This window comes from Pristiophorus japonicus, chromosome 19 (genome assembly GCF_044704955.1).
Source record: "Pristiophorus japonicus isolate sPriJap1 chromosome 19, sPriJap1.hap1, whole genome shotgun sequence".
In the NCBI taxonomy this organism is placed as follows: domain Eukaryota; kingdom Metazoa; phylum Chordata; class Chondrichthyes; family Pristiophoridae; genus Pristiophorus; species Pristiophorus japonicus.
The window spans coordinates 72,156,348-72,172,239 of record NC_091995.1 but is presented as its reverse complement, the minus strand read 5'-3'; the positions used below and the strand labels follow the sequence as shown (position 1 = coordinate 72,172,239).

General features: G+C 46.1%; 1 protein-coding gene across 2 annotated transcripts in view; it reads right to left on the bottom strand.

The window, feature by feature from the left end:
- The window catches only part of LOC139229937 (myosin-9-like), a 148,066-nt gene extending 145,561 nt beyond the window's left edge, over positions 1-2,505 (bottom strand). For both annotated transcript variants that reach the window (XM_070861586.1, XM_070861587.1), the window contains exon 1: positions 2,316-2,505. The gene's annotated coding sequence lies outside the window, so the exon portion shown is untranslated. The remainder of the gene's footprint in view (positions 1-2,315) is intronic.
- Positions 2,506-15,892: the final 13,387 nt, after the last annotated feature.

Here is a 15,892-nt window from a genome sequence, read left to right as displayed (position 1 = left end):
TTCTTTCTGAGGAGCCCAACAGTCAGAGGAAATGTCAAACATCCTTTGCCACATTGGAAAATGGCAAGGCCTTTTTACAGCATTCTCCTCTGATTAAATTATTGGCTATTCACAAACATGTAACAGAATAACCACTGCATTACTAATCTTTCATATACTGCATTTTGAAAGAAAACATGCTTTGCTATCTAGGCTCAAATGAACAAGTCATGCAGATGATAACTTGCATATCTATGGCATTTTTAACACAGTAAAATGTCCCAAGGTGCTGCACAGAAACATTAGACAAAATTTGACACCAAGCCACATAGGCAATATTAGGACAGGCGAGAGATAGATTTTAAGGGGTATTTTAGAGGTGGTAGGTGGTTCAGGAGGGAATTCCAGAGTCTAGGGCCCAGACAGCTGAAGCCAATGGTGGAGCAATGAAAATCAGAGATGCACAAGAGGCTAGAATTGGCAGAGTGCAGAGATCTCAGAGGGTTGTAGGGCTGCAGGAGGTTAGAGAGATTAGGGAGGGGCAAAGCCATGGAGGGATTTGAACACAATTATGAAAATTTTAAAAGTCAAGACGTTGACAGACTGGGAGCCAATGTAGGTCAGTGAGCACAGGAGTGATGAGTGAACAGGACTTGGTGCAAGTTAGGATACAGGCAGCAGAATTTTGAATGAGTTCAAGGTTATGGAGGTAATGTAAAGTATTCTTTTTCCATTTTAATTGAATGACCACACTATTAGAAAGTAATAAAATAAAAGGCAACTGATCCTTATCAAGCATTTCACTGCTGTAATAATAGTACCTGTACTAGAAACCATATGAAATAGCAAGCATACTTTTTGAACAATTCAAGCTCTTTGATATCCATAGCTTCTGTAAAAATGCATGCTTCACCAGTAGACAGGACAAGCTGCTTGCAGAAATTAAGCAGTAACATTTACAAATTCCAGAAAAATGTACTGGCCAGCTAACAGGAAGGCTTTTGTAAGTTATCGGCACACTTCCCCATGAATCATTCTCTTCACTTGCATTACACTGTCTTACCCTTAGAACCGGGTGGGGCTATAATGCATGCAGTAAAACCCACAAAAATCCAGTCAGTAAAACAGAGCAAGAAGCTATCACACAATATTAACAAATCAATGTAAAGAACCCACCTGTAGTACTTTTAAGAAAATAAGTTATATACTATTTCAGCTTCCTCTTTTCTAACCACTCCAAACAATCATCTCCAAATTTGGGCAAAGAACAGTTTATAGAAAAAAATTTAATAGGTTTAAAGGAAGTCATTATAGTAATGTTCAATAAAAATGTTGCACTGCTTCCAGGCTATATCCCAGTATGTTACACCAGTCTGGTCTCTTTATACACAACTTTGTCCTTTTGCGAAACAGGAATGATCTTTTCTACCCTTTCATATCCTCATGTATTCACTTTTGGATTGAGCAATAGCAGAGATTGATTATAACAGCAGCTCTTTATGCCATAATTTTTACTTATCTCAGACACAAGAGATTCAACTGCTATCATTCAGATGCTGAACATTTTTTGAAGATTGTGGGATGGGTACTGGGTGGGGGGGGCGGGGGGGAAGAGGTACAATTGGAAGAATTTAAGTGTTTTTTTTTAAAAACTTAATTCCACAAAAGCAGCGTTTCACTACTTTACTTGAACAGAACACAGTCTGGTGTCTTTTAACTTGCAGTTATTTCAGATAGGACAGTTCTGTAAATGAGACAGGATTATTCTGCTTTATTTTAAAACAAAGTAGATGCCGAGTGCCCTTTGAACAGCGCTCCACATTCCAGGGATGCAATCAAACTTGAAGATTGCAATCTTAGAAATTAATACTATGGAGTGGTGGGGGAATTGGGAGTCGTGGAGGAAATCACATTTCAATTAATTTTGTTTAAAAAAGGGACAGGAAGCTCATGAGGCGGAAGCCAAGCCCATTTCTACATGAGCTACAACACCAAAGGCGGTTTTCCACTCTACCTGTATCCTGACTTTGCACAAGTTTAAAACACCAAACGACATTTGCATTGTGTGAACAATGCTTAACACACAAGTGCAAAAAAAATGTAAAACTTGATTCGCTTGCAGATTTTTTTCTGAAAAATCTACATGTTCCTCAGTCTGTGGCTCAGTAGAACAAGGCTGCCGTCTAAGCTTCTGCTTTTACGCACATTTAAAAGGCGATAGGAATGAAAAGTTGCGCGCCGGCCCGGTGTCTGACTCTCTTCCTGGTTTCACTCCCTTTTCCGCTTCACCATTAAATCGATCACAAAAAAAAATTGGGGGGTTTTTTGCCTCTTACCTCCGCGATTCGGGTGTTTCACGAACGCTCTCGCCTTTCTGAATTCAGGTTTGTGGAAACTCGGTGGATTTCCTTTATAATTTTTTTGTGGGGTTTATTTAAAATAAAAACCTTTCGGGTGCTTTCAAACAGTATGCTTCGCGCGAGCTCAAGCTCTGTGACTGCAGCTCGCGCACCAGCCGTTAGTGCAGCGCCCAGGGCCTCGCCCCCACCAACCCAGCCCGTCAATGACGTCAACACGTCGGCCAACCCACCCGCACTGCCAACCAATAGGCTAACTGCGTCATGTTGAGTGACAGCGCCCTCGACCAATAGAACTGGTCCTCCTCGCTCCAGACGTTGCAGCTCCCAGTGACTGAGCCGCTTCCCGCCCTCCCGGACCGAGCGTCCGCTGCCGCAGTCATTTTGGCCTTTTGGCGCATGAGGTAAGATCTGAATGACAGCTTCTCCAACCAATGCAGAAGGGGATCAGGGAAAGCTTGAGCGGAATGAAGCGCCCGCCAGCTTCTGTCTCGCTGTGGTTGGAATAAGACCCAGATTGATCAGGGAGAAGGGACAGTAAAATATCCTGACAGGATCCAATTACCCACCTTTTCGATTTGATGTGAGGGGATGTGTAGGCAAAGGACAATGTTTGCTGATGACAGCAAATTAGGGGCATGACAAAACTGTGCGTTAGTGCAGTCGACAGGTTGTGGATGCAGAGAAATGTGAAGTAGTCCGTTTTGGGGTAACCAGTGAAAGGAAATATACCTTAACTGGCATGATTCTTCACAAAGGTGGAGGAAAAGAGAGATCATGGGGCGAAAATAAATGGATCTTTAAAGATGAGAGAATGATAGAAGAGGGCATAAAAAGGCAATGGGATTCTAGGGCATTGAACATAGCAGAGACCTGATATTCAGTTGCTTAGGGCACACTTCACAGGATCAGAAGATAATTACAGATGTGAAAGGTTATTTGGTCCATCCTAGTTCATCCATCCAGAATGACCCTGAAGTTTCCCCTCCCCCTCCCATTGCATCATCTAATGGTTCTTAAATGAATGTAGGTTTTTTTTTAACGAACACTGCTTCACCCAGGAGTCTGTTCCATGTATTGATCACTCTTTGTATGAAAAATAATTTTCTGTTAACAGTCCTAAATCTTCCATTTATTCATTTGAACATGTGGCCCTTCTACTCTTGCAATTTAATTCATTGAATCATAGAAAGGGTACAGCACAGAAGGAAGCCATTCGGCCCGTCGAGCCCATGCAGGCTCACTGCAAGAACACCTCAGCTAGTCCCACTCATCACCCTTTCCCCGTAGCCCTGCATTTTTTTTCCTTCACGTACTTATCCAATTCCCTTTTGAAAGCCACAACTGAGTCTGCCTCCACCACCCTTTCAGGCAGTGCATCCCAGATAGTAACCACTCGCTGCGTAAACAAGTTTTTCCTCATGTCGCCAGTTTAAAGTCATTTTCCAGATTTATTTTTTCCCTGCTGTTACATTTCGAAGAAAGGTATTCAAGCCAAAGAAAGGACACGCCAAAGTGACCAGAACACATTAAGAAGTGGGGCTTTATCCACTGGCACAGAGAAGGTTAAAAGGAGATCTAATAGAGGTTTTCAAATTTATGAAATATTTTGAGAGGGTAAGTAGAGAAATAGTATTTTCACTAATTGAGAAATCAACAAGAGAGCATAAACTCAGGGTTATCATTAGAATCATAGAAAGCATAGAATCATAGAAATTTATGGCACAGAAGGAGGCCATTCATCTCATCGTGTCTGTGCCAGCCAAAAAAGAGCTAGCCAGCCTAGTCCCACTTTGTAGCACTTGGTCCATAGCCTTGTAAGTTACAGCACTTCAAGTACATATACAAGTACTTTTTAAAATGTGATTTGGGTTTCTGCCTTTACCACCCATTCAGGCAGCGAGTTTCAAACCCCCACCACCCTCTGGGTGAAAAAAGTTCTCCTCAACTCTCCTTTAATCCTTCTAACAGTTATTTTAAATTTATGCCCTCTGGTTATTGACCTCACTGCTCAGGGAAATAAATCCTTCCTATCCACTCTATCTAGGCCCATCATAATTTTATACACCTCAATCAAGAGGCCTTTAGGTTTGTGTCACTCAGAACAAAAGGGGAAGATAGATTACTTTTTCACATTTCACCAAGAAGGCTATTAGTGGCTGTTGTGGCAAATTATAACAGTATTTGGAAGGGAATTGGATAAGTATTTGAAAAGGAAGGGAATAAAAGGGAAAGGGTACAGAAATGGGATTAGTTGATATGTTAAATTGATGAGCAAGCACTGCCATAAACACAATGAATGAAATGTCTATCTGCTGTAATTTCTATGATTCTACTACAACCTACAGGCTTTGAAAACCCACAGTTGACATCAGCTAATCACTACTTCCTGATTTACCTTGCCTTCTCACTTCCTATTTTCAACCTTGACACTGAAGGCTTTAGCTTTTCAACTACATTTCTCAACCATTATAGAAAAGCCTGTTTGAGTATCATAATAAAGACATCATAATTCAGGATGGCCAGCATACAGGCTGGTAAGACTTCAACTTCAAACGGTGAGTTTGTTTCCACTATTCAATCCTTCTTTGCAAGGTGTGGCTCACTCAGTAGCACCCTCAACTCTAATTCAGAAGGTTGTGGGTTCAAGTCCCACTCCAGAGCCTTGAGCACATAATCTAGGCTGACACTCCAGTGCAGCGCTGCACTGTCAGAGATGCCGTCTTTTGGATGAGATGTTAAACCGAGGCCCCGTCTGCTCTCTCAGGTGGACATAAAAGTTTCCACGGTACTATTTCAAAAAAGAGCAGGGGAGTTCTCCCCGGTATCCTGGACAATATTTATCCATCAATCAACATCACAAAAAAAAATCAGATTATCTGGTCACATCACGTTGCTGTTTGTGGGAGCTTGCTGTATGCAAATTAGCTGCCTCCTTTACTGCAGTACAACAGTGACGACACTTCAAAAGTACTTTATTGGTTGTAAAGCACTTTGGGACTGCCTGAGGTTGTGAAAGGCGCTATATAAATGCAAGTCTTTCTTTTCTTTCACAATGCCTATCCTGGTCCTCCACAGTGGCTTGTCAGTCCAACAACACCACAGGTTCCTACTCTGTCCTATGTGTCCCTTGTAATATTCCTCCTTGGTAGCTAGGGTATAGTGGATAATGGCACCACACAGTGCAACACTAAGCCATACAAACTTAAAGATCCCAGATTCGCTTCTGGGCTGTGCTGAGATATTGGATCTCAGCCAGGCAGCCGGTAAGCACACTGCAACAGCAACACCAGCCTAGGATTAAGTGATTAACTAACCAGCCACTGGAGCACAATGACAGCATTTGATTGATAGGTGTAAGTTCTCTAGCATTTATTTTGTGATAACTTGAGTGTAATTCAATTCAATTGCATGCAGTCAAACACCACAATATAAAGATCATTCATTTCATTGTTTTTTTCGAACTACTTACAAGGAATTGGTAAACAGTCCTACATGATGATGTCACAAGGTGTTGTTATCCTGGTAAAAATGATTGGAATGTCATTTAACTGGCCTGCAATCAAGAAATGTGAAATTACGTAGTTATTTTGTACCCACTGTGGCCCTGTGAGTAAATCCACTGCTGGGTCCAGGAAGCACCCAGGTTCCATTCCAACACTCTACTGTTAGCTGAAGTCAGCTGGTGTGGAAATAATGGCACTACAGTGCGTTTGGAGTGGAGGGAGTGGAATCAGTCAGAGTTCCAGTTCCTGACTGATATCCAGAGACCCCCCCACCCTTCTAGAAAATGCAGTGTAATCATCAGGTGAGCACAGAATCAGACCCAGCTGTGATGTCATGATCCAGTAACCTGCTGATACTCACTATCTAGCCTTATCAGGGCCACTTGAATAAGATGCTGACATCATCATCATCATAGGCAGTCCCTTGAAACCAGGATGACTTGCTTCCATGCCGAAAAGGGATAAATTCACAGGTCTTTCAATGCAGGACCTAATATTTCGGATCCCGAACTACATCTTGAAGGGTGGAAGATGCCTGTGCGTGGATTTTTTAACATGTGGTGGCCGTTGCACTCCAGCCACCACACAGGCTTGACAGAGCTAGGTCTTGGTCCAGTGGCAAGGATTAACCAAGATGACTAGAGACCAGCTCTGCTGCACGGACCTAGTGTGCACACGTATCGCAGTGTAGGCTGGCCCGTGCTGCCAAGGTGCTGCCAAAGTGTGTTATGGCAGGCTATTTTACTAGTGGGGGAGGGAAGGAAACAACACAGCCAAGATCATCTTTTCAATGGATATCCAGCAAAAGTCATGAAGTAGCAAATCAGGAACTCCAACTGATTTGTTTCCACCTCCAAGGATTCTGGCTGATTTGCCAGCTGTGGCTCAGTGGGTAACACTCTCGCCTCTGGGTTAGAAGGTTGTGGGTTTAAGTCACATTCTAGGGACTTGAGCACAAAAATCTAGGCTGGCACTCCAGTGCAGTGCTGAGGGAGCACTGCACTGTTGGAGGTGTTGTCTTTCGGATGAGACTTTAAACTGAGGCCCCATCTGCCCTCTCACATGGACTTAAATAATCCTATGGCACTACTTCGAAGAAGAGCAGGAGAGTTGTCCCTGGTGTCCTGGCCAATATTTATCTCTCAATCAAAATCACGATAAAAAACAAATGATCTGGTCATTATCATATTGTAGTTTGTGGGAGCTTGCTGAGCACAAATTCATAGAATCATAGAATGGTTACAGCACAGAAGGAGGCCATTCAACCCGTCGAGCCCGTGCCGGCTCTCTGCAAGAGCACTTCAGCTAGTCCCACTCCCCTGCCCTTTCCCCGCAGCCCTGCAATTTTTTTTCCTTCAGGTACTTATCCAATTCCTTTTGAAAGCCACAATTGAATATGCCTCAACCACCCTCCATGACAGGTCCAAGACCACCCCAACCTCTGCTGACGAGCTACAGTACGTGGACAACGTCTGCATCTGCGCACATACAGAGGCTGAACTCCAAGACATAGTCAACGTATTTACTGAGGCATACGAAAGCACAGGCCTTATACTAAACATCCGTAAGACAAAGGTCCTCCACCAGACTGTCTCCACCGCACAGCACTGCCCCCCAGTCATCAAGATCCATGGCGTGGCGCTGGACAATGTGGACCATTTCCCATACCTCGGGAGCCTCTTAGCAACTAGAGCAGACATTGACAACGAGATTCAACACCGCCTCCAGTGCACCAGTGCAGCCTTCGGCCGCCTGAGGAAAATAGTGTTTGAAGACCAGGCCCTTAAAACTACCACCAAGCTCATGGTCTACAGGACTGTAGTAATACCCGCCCTCCTGTATGGCTCAATGACATGGACCATGTACAGTAGATACCTCAAGTCGCTGGAGAAATACCACCGATTTCCATCAGGTACTTATCCAATTCCCTTTGAAAGCCATAATTGAATCAGCCTCCACCACCCTTTCAAGGAGTGTATTCCAGATCCTAACTAATATGGCCTTACTATACAGTATAAATGCACAAGAGGCCCATACTTGAGAGAAGGTCACTCTGTAACCAGTAACCTTTATTACCCAGCACTGAAGTGATGAAGGTGGTGGAGCTTCCCCTTTTAGACCTGAAAGTGCAGGTTAGGAGTGTCTCCCACAAGTTCACCACCTAGTGGTCAATGTTCTCACGGTGTACAACTTAGGGTCAATTTATACATGGGTTGCAATGACAGTTAAATACATGACATCACCTTCCCCCCCCCCCACCCCCAAAGTCTTATTGGGATCACAGATTAAGTCTCTCTCGTGGTTTACGCTCCCTTGTAGAGCACCCGAGTTGGGGCTCCGGTTGTTGGGCGCTGGCCTGAGTGTCTGCTGTTTGCAGTGCCTCAGGCCTGTCCGGACAGCCCACAGTGACTGGGCTCTCCACCATTTGGTTCCGGTGTTCGGTCACCTGTGGAGGAGTGAACTCTACATCGTGTTCTTCCTCTGCTTCTTCTATGGGGTTGCTGAACCTCCTGTTTGTTTGATCCACATGTTTGCGGCAGATTTGTCCATTGGTAAGTTTAACTACCAGAATCCTATTTCCCTCTTTGGCAAATCACAGTGCCTGCGAGCCATTTAGGCCCTGCAGCGTAGTTGAGGACAAAGACAGGGTCATTGACATCAATACATCGCGCCTTCGCATTCCCGTCATGGTAGTCACATTGTGACTGGCGCCTGCTCTCAACAATTTCTTTCATGGTGGGGTGTATAAGGGATAACCTGGTTTTGAGCGTCCTTTTCATTAGCAGCTCTGCAGGTGGGACCCCTGTGAGCGAGTGTGGTCGGGATCTATTGGCCAACAGGAGGCGTGATAAGCGGCTTTGTCGGGAACCCCCTTGGATTCTGAGCATCCCCTGTTTGATTATCTGCACTGCTCGTTCCGCCTGGCCGTTTGAGGCCGGCTTCAACGGTGCGGTTCTGACATGGTTCCACTGCCCAGCTGGGCACACGTGTTGCACCTGCGGACACAAAGTTCCAGGTCTGCATTTATCCCTGGCCACCAAACGTGTGACCTGGCAATTGCCTTCATCATGATAATGCCCGGGTACTCATTGTGGAGTTCTCTGATGAACATCTCTCTGCCCATCTGGGGCATGATTACTCGGTTTCCCCATAGTAGGTAATCGGCCTGAATCGAGAGGTCATCCTTGCCCCTGTGAAATGGTTTGAATTCCTCAGGGCATGCCCCGTACGTGGCTGCCCAGTCCCCATTCAAGACACATTTCTTGACTAGAGACAATAGCGGGTCTCTATTTGTCCAGATTTTAATCTGATGGGCTGTCACTGGTGAGCCTTCGCTTTCGAAAGCTTCAACAGCCATGACCATCTCAGCAGCATGCTCAGTTGCCCCCTCGGTGATGGCTAGTGGGAGCCTGCTGAGTTGCATCGGCGCAGTTTTCAGTGCCCGATCTGTGCCGAATTGTATAGTCATAGGCGGCTAACGTGAGTGCCCACCTCTGTATGTGGGCCAACGCATTTGAATTTATGGCCTTGTTGTCGGCCAAAAGGGACGTTAGGGGTTTGTGATCTATCTCCAGCTCAAATTTCCTGCCAAACAGGTACTGGTGCATTTTTATTACAGCATATACACATGCAAGCGCTTCCTTTTCTACCATCCCGTAGCCCCGTTCTGCCTGGGACAGACTTCTGGAGGCATAAGCTACCGGCTGTAACTGACCCTTGGCATTAACATGCTGCAACACACACCCGACCCCATAGGATGACGCGTCGCACGTTAAAACTAGTTTCTTACATGGGTCATATAGCGTTAACAGATTATTGGAGCATAACAAATTGCGTGCTCTATCAAAAGCCCTTTCCTGGCTGTCCCCCCAGACCCATTCATGACCTTTGCATAGGAACTCGTGTAGCGGCTCTAGCAGCGTGCTCAATTAGGGAAGACAATAACCAAAATAGTTCAGGAGCCCCAGGAACGAACGCAGCTCCGTCATGTTACGGGGTCTGGGCGCTCTCTGGATCGCTTCTGTTTTGGATGCAGTAGGGCTGATCCCATCTGCTGCTACCCTCATCCCCAGGAATTCTACCTCTAGGAAGATGCACTTCGCCTTTTTCAGTCGCAGACCTACCCGGTCCAGTCTGCGTAGCACCTTCTCCAGGTTGTGGAGGTGTTCTTCAGTAGCACGACCCGCGATGAGGATGTCATCTTGAAAAACCACTGTCCTTGGAATCAACTTGAGGAGGCGTTGAAATATCGCGGCGGCCGAGCGAATCCCAAAAGGATATCTGTTGTCCTCAAACAACCCCTTGTGTGTCGTGATGGTGGTCAGCTTCTTCGACTCACTCGCTAGCTCCTGGGTCATGTAAGCTGAGGTCAGGTCCACTTTTGAAAAAGGTTTGCCACCGGACAGCGTTGCAAAGAGGTCCTCCACTCTCGGTAGCGGGTACTAGTCTTGGAGTGACACCAGATTGATGGTAGCCTTGTAATCGCCACATATCCTGACCGACCCATCTGCCTTGAGCATCGGCACAATCGGGCTCGCCCAGGCACTGAATTCGACTGGCGAGATGATGCCTTCCGTCAGCAGGCGGTCCAATTCGCCTTCTATCTTTTTCCGCATCACGTACGGCACCTCTCTGGCCTTGTGGTGTACTGGCCTGGCGTCCGGGTTTATGTGAATCACTATCTTGGTCCCCATGAAAGTGCCAATGCCGGGTTGAAATAGTGAGTCAAATTTGTCCAGGACCTGTGAGCATGATATTCGCTCCACAGAAGAAATTGCATTGACATTGCCCCATTTCCAGTTCATGACAGCCAGCCAACTCCTCCCCAGCAGTGCAGGACCGTCCCACGGGACAATCCAGAGTGGCAACCTGTTCTCCGAACCTTTGTGGGTCATGACTACCTAGCACCGGAATGATCTCCTTTGTATATGTCCGTAGCTGTGCGTCAATTGGCAATAATTTTGGCCTCCTGGCCTTGGACACCCACAACCTTTCGAACTGTTTGATACCCATCAGAGACTGGCTGGCCCCCGTGTCCAGCTCCATTGATACTGGGATGCCATTGAGGAGCACTTTCATCATTATCGGTGGCGTCCTGGTGTATGAACTATATATGTGCTCCACATGAGCTCGCTGAACTTCAGCTTCCAGCGATTTCCCCCAGTGTCCATTTGGCCTTGTAGGGCTTACATCAGGCCCATCCTCCTCGTACATCAACTTGGCATTGCAGTTTCTGCAGGTATATTGCTGATACCTGCAAGCTCTGGCTGGGTGTTTGCCTCCACACCTCCAACATGAGCCGTTGTTGGAAACAAAAGGTCCATTACCAGTCGATCGTCTCTGACTGTCTCTGTAACTGTCCTTAAGCGCACCATTGACAGGTGTTGATGGCCCCATTACTGGCCGCATTCTCCCTTGCGATGGCATGAATCGCCATTCGGCTAGCCATTGTCTCTGTTGAATTCCTCCTTTGGGTTCGACTACATGCTTGGGCATGTCCGATTGCCCCTGTCTGCCTGGAGAACTGTGTGCCGCTTTAACAATGTTGACCCCCTGTCCATTTGCTGCATTTAAACCAAGATTTTTGTCAAACATCATTCTGGTCTCTTTCTCCCCTGAGATAAATGTCTGGGCCATCAAAGCCGCCGTTTCCAGGGTCAAGTCTTTGGTCTCAATCAGTTTCCTGAAAACCCCAGCGTGCCCGATGCCCTCAATAAAAAAGTCTCTCAGCATCTCCGCTCCGCATGCATCTGGGAAATTACATAGGCTCACCAGTCGCCGGAGGTCTGCCACAAAGTCTGGAACGTTTTGCCCTTCTCGCCGCCGGTGCGTGTAAAACCGGTGTCTCGCCATGTGCATGCTGCTCGCCGGTTTATAAAGTGTTCCCCGATCAACTTACTGAGCTTTTCAAAAGTTCTTGTCCGCCAGTTTCCCTGGAGTACGTCCTAGATCCACAAACCGTCAGAAGATGAGCCTGCGTTTGTCGGCCAAATCCTGTCCCAGCCATTCCTTAGTGACGAAACTTTGCTGTACTGTCTCAATAAAATCGTTCCAATTATCACCAACACAGTACCTCTCGTCTGTGCTGCTAGTGGCCATGCTCGCATGGTTTCTTGTCGCCAATAATATGGCCTTACTATACAGTATAAATGCACACGAGGCCCATACTTGAGAGAAGGTCACTCTGTGACCAGTAACCTTTATTAGCCAGCACTGAAGTGATGAAGGTGGGTGGAGCTTCCCCTTTTATACCTGAAAGTCCAGGTTAGGAGTGTCTCCCACAAGTTCACTACCTCGTGGTCAATGTTCTCACGGTGTACAACTTAGATCAGTTTATACATGGGTTCACCCACTGAGCCATTGGAGGAGCTTTAGCCTAATGTCTCAATCAGAGGTGTTACACACTTAGACAATATTCTGAGGATAGAATCGCGCAACCGCCTTCCACAGTAAAATCAAATAACCCAATACTTCTACGGGTGTGAGCTGTGTAATTGAAATTAGTAAATTTCATTGGTCTTGGAATTACCATTGTCAAAGCATTGCTTATTATAATGCTTAACCTGTTCGTATGAAATTCCTTTGTTCACTGTTTAAACAGGTGGTAATCCACTTATTTTAAACAGATTGATGCACAGTGTCATTTCAAGCCTTGTATTCTTGGATGGTCTGCTCTGATATTGTTCCTGACAAACCATCTCATTTTTGCCCATCATCACTTTTGTCTCTTAAATCACTCCTGCCTTCCACCCTATCACAGACCTACCCGTTTATTCTTTCCTCACCGCCACCTCCCCCCCCCCCACCCACCACCGCCCCCCCCACCTTTCAGTGCCCCAACACTTCCTTAAAAATCTGTTACATCTCAAATTTTTTCAGTTCTGACGAAGGGTCCGAAACCCAAAATGTTAACGCTGTTTCTCTCTCCACAGATGTTGCCTGACCCGCTGAGATTTCCCGCATTTTCTGTTTTTATTTCAGATTCCAGCACCCACAGTATTTGCTTTTAAATGAAAGTGTTCTTTCCCTCTTTAACCTTTCCTGGGCCTCCCCAGGGTCAACATCAGACTGAAGCCAATGACTCGGTGCCAGCCCTAGCTGCATCAATACTGGCTGTTGGTTGCTGCATGAGGACAGCCCAGGGATGACCACCCCATCGGAATCTCCTGGCTTCCACTCACTACTCCACCATGGTTGTTGGAAGAGCTTTTGTCTCTGTGAATTATAGAATTTGGCATGTAATATTTTCACATTTTGTTGGGGTAAGGATGAGGTAGGAAAAGCTGTTGACTGGCTCACTATGTTAACTGTAAACTCACCAAAATTTGATAATGGAATCTGACAGTTCCGCTTCACCCGGAGGTTTTGAGCAATATTCAAACAAGCTGGGTCAGTCAGGTATTGGACATTACACAATTGTCTAATCATCCAGTAACTTTCTGTTTAAATTGGTACACTGGCACTTCTCCAAATGCGGAGTTGAGTCATGGTAACTCCCAGGTTTTGTTCCTTGGTTGGTGTCAAGTTAGCTGATAAGAACATAAGAATGAGGAGCAGAAGTAGGCTGTTCGTCCCTTCGAGCCTGCTCCGCCATTCAATAGATCATGGCTGATCTTCGACCTCAACTCCTCCTTCCCGCTCTATTCCCATAATGCCTTGAGTCCCTTAGTATCCAAAACTCAATCGATCTCTGTCTTGATAAGAACAGAGGCCCCGAACTTGGTTGAAGCTAAGTGCTGCCCAAAGGACCGCTGAGATACCTGACGGTACTTTGGGCAGGGGTTTCGTGGAAAAGTCATGGAATGACAGTCCGGCGGCAAAAAAGCGACTTACGCCCTGAATCTGGGCGGCAGTGGGCAGGAGCTCCCAATCTCGACGGCAAATGCAATCCTCGGCAAGCTACTGCCAAGGATTGCGTCGGGCCCAGGAAGGGGGGGAACACATCAAATTAAAAATTTCCAAAAATTAAAAAAAAACACAAGAAAACCTTCAGTGGACCCGATTCACCTGAATCGCTAGTGTCATGTATTCAACTATCATTGTAACCCATGTTTTAGCTGACCTAAGTTGTACACCTTGAGAACATTGACCACAAGGGGTGAGCTTGTGGGAGACACTCCTAACCTGGACTTTCAGATATAAAAGAGGAAGCTCCACCCACCTTCATCACTTGAGGTCTTGGTAATAAAGGTAACTGGTCACAGAGTGACCTTCTCTCAAGTATGGGCCTCGTGTGCATCTAAACTGTATAGTAAGGACGTATCATTGGCGACGAGAAACTGGGATTTAAACCACGCGAGCATGGCCACTAGCAGCACAGAAGAGTGGTACTGTGTTGGTAGTGATTGGGACGATATTATTGAGAGACTACAGCAAAGTTTTGTCACTAAGGAATGGTTGGGACAGGATTCAGCCGACAAACGCAGGGCTCATCTCCTGACGGTTTGTGGATCCAGAACGTACTCCCTGATGAAGGACGTTCTAGCGCCAGAGAAGCCGGCGGACAAGACGTTCGAAGAGCTCAGTAAGTTGATCGGGGAACACTTTAAACCGGCGAGCAGCATGCACATGGCGAGATACCGGTTTTACACGCACCGGCGGCAAGAAGGGCAAAGCGTTCCTGTGGTGTATGTAGCACACAAATCACTGACTCCACACGGTCTGGTGTAAGTCTAACTGCTGTGACCTTCGTCCTTTATTGTTCCAGCTCCAGAGTGCCTCCCAGGTGTGGTGGTCAGCCTTAAATAGCCCTTGTTACAGGTATTCTGGATATAAAAGGGGTCAGAGGGTCTAGTAAGGAGGAGGAACTGAGGGAAATCTTTATTAGTCGGTAAATTGTGTTGGGGAAATTGATGGGATTGAAGGCCGATAAATCCCCAGGGTCTGATGGACTGCATCCCAGAGTACTTAAGGAGGTGGCCTTGGAAATAGCGGATGTATTGACAGTCATTTTCCAACATTCCATTGACTCTGGATCAGTTCCTATCGAGTGGAGGGTAGCCAATGTAACCCCACTTTTTAAAAAAGATGGGAGAGAGAAAACAGGGAATTATAGACCGGTCAGCCTGACCTCAGTAGTGGGTAAAATGATGGAATCAATTATTAAGGATGTCATAGCAGCTCATTTGGAAAATGGTGACATGATAGGTCCAAGTCAGCATGGATTTGTGAAAGGGAAATCATGCTTGACAAATCTTCTGGAATTTTTTGAGGATGTTTCCAGTAAAGTGGACAAAGGAGAACCAGTTGATGTGGTATATTTGGACTTTCAGAAGGCTTTCGACAAGGTCCCACACGAGATTAATGTGCAAAGTTAAAGCACATGGGATTGGGGGTAGTGTGCTGACGTGGATTGAGAACTGGTTGTCAGACAGGAAGCAAAGAGTAGGAGTAAATGGGTACTTTTCAGAATGGCAGGCGGTGACTAGTGGGGTACCGCAAGGTTCTGTGCTGGGGCCCCAGCTGTTTACATTGTACATTAATGATTTAGACGAGGGGATTAAATGTTGTATCTCCAAATTTGCGGATGACTCTAAATTGGGTGGCAGTGTGAGCTGCCAGGAGGATGCTATGAGGCTGCAGAGTGACTTGGATAGGTTAGGTGAGTGGGCAAATGCATGGCAGATGAAGTATAATGTGGATAAATGTGAGGTTATCCACTTTGGTGGTTAAAAACAGAGAGACAGACTATTATCTGAATGGGAAAAGGAGAGGTGCAACGAGACCTGGGTGTCATGGTACATCAGTCATTGAAGGTTGGCATGCAGGTACAGCAGGCGGTTAAGAAAGCAAATGGCATGTTGGCCTTCATAGCGAGGGGATTTGAGTACAGGGGCAGGGAGGTGTTGCTACAGTTGTACAGGGCCTTGGTGAGGCCACACCTGGAGTATTGTGTACAGTTTTGGTCTCCTAACTTGAGGAAGGACATTCTTGCTATTGAGGGAGTGCAGCGAAGATTCACCAGACTGATTCCCGGGATGGTGGGACTGACCTATCAAGAAAGACTGGATCAACTGGGCTTGTATTCACTGGAGTTCAGAAGAATGAGAG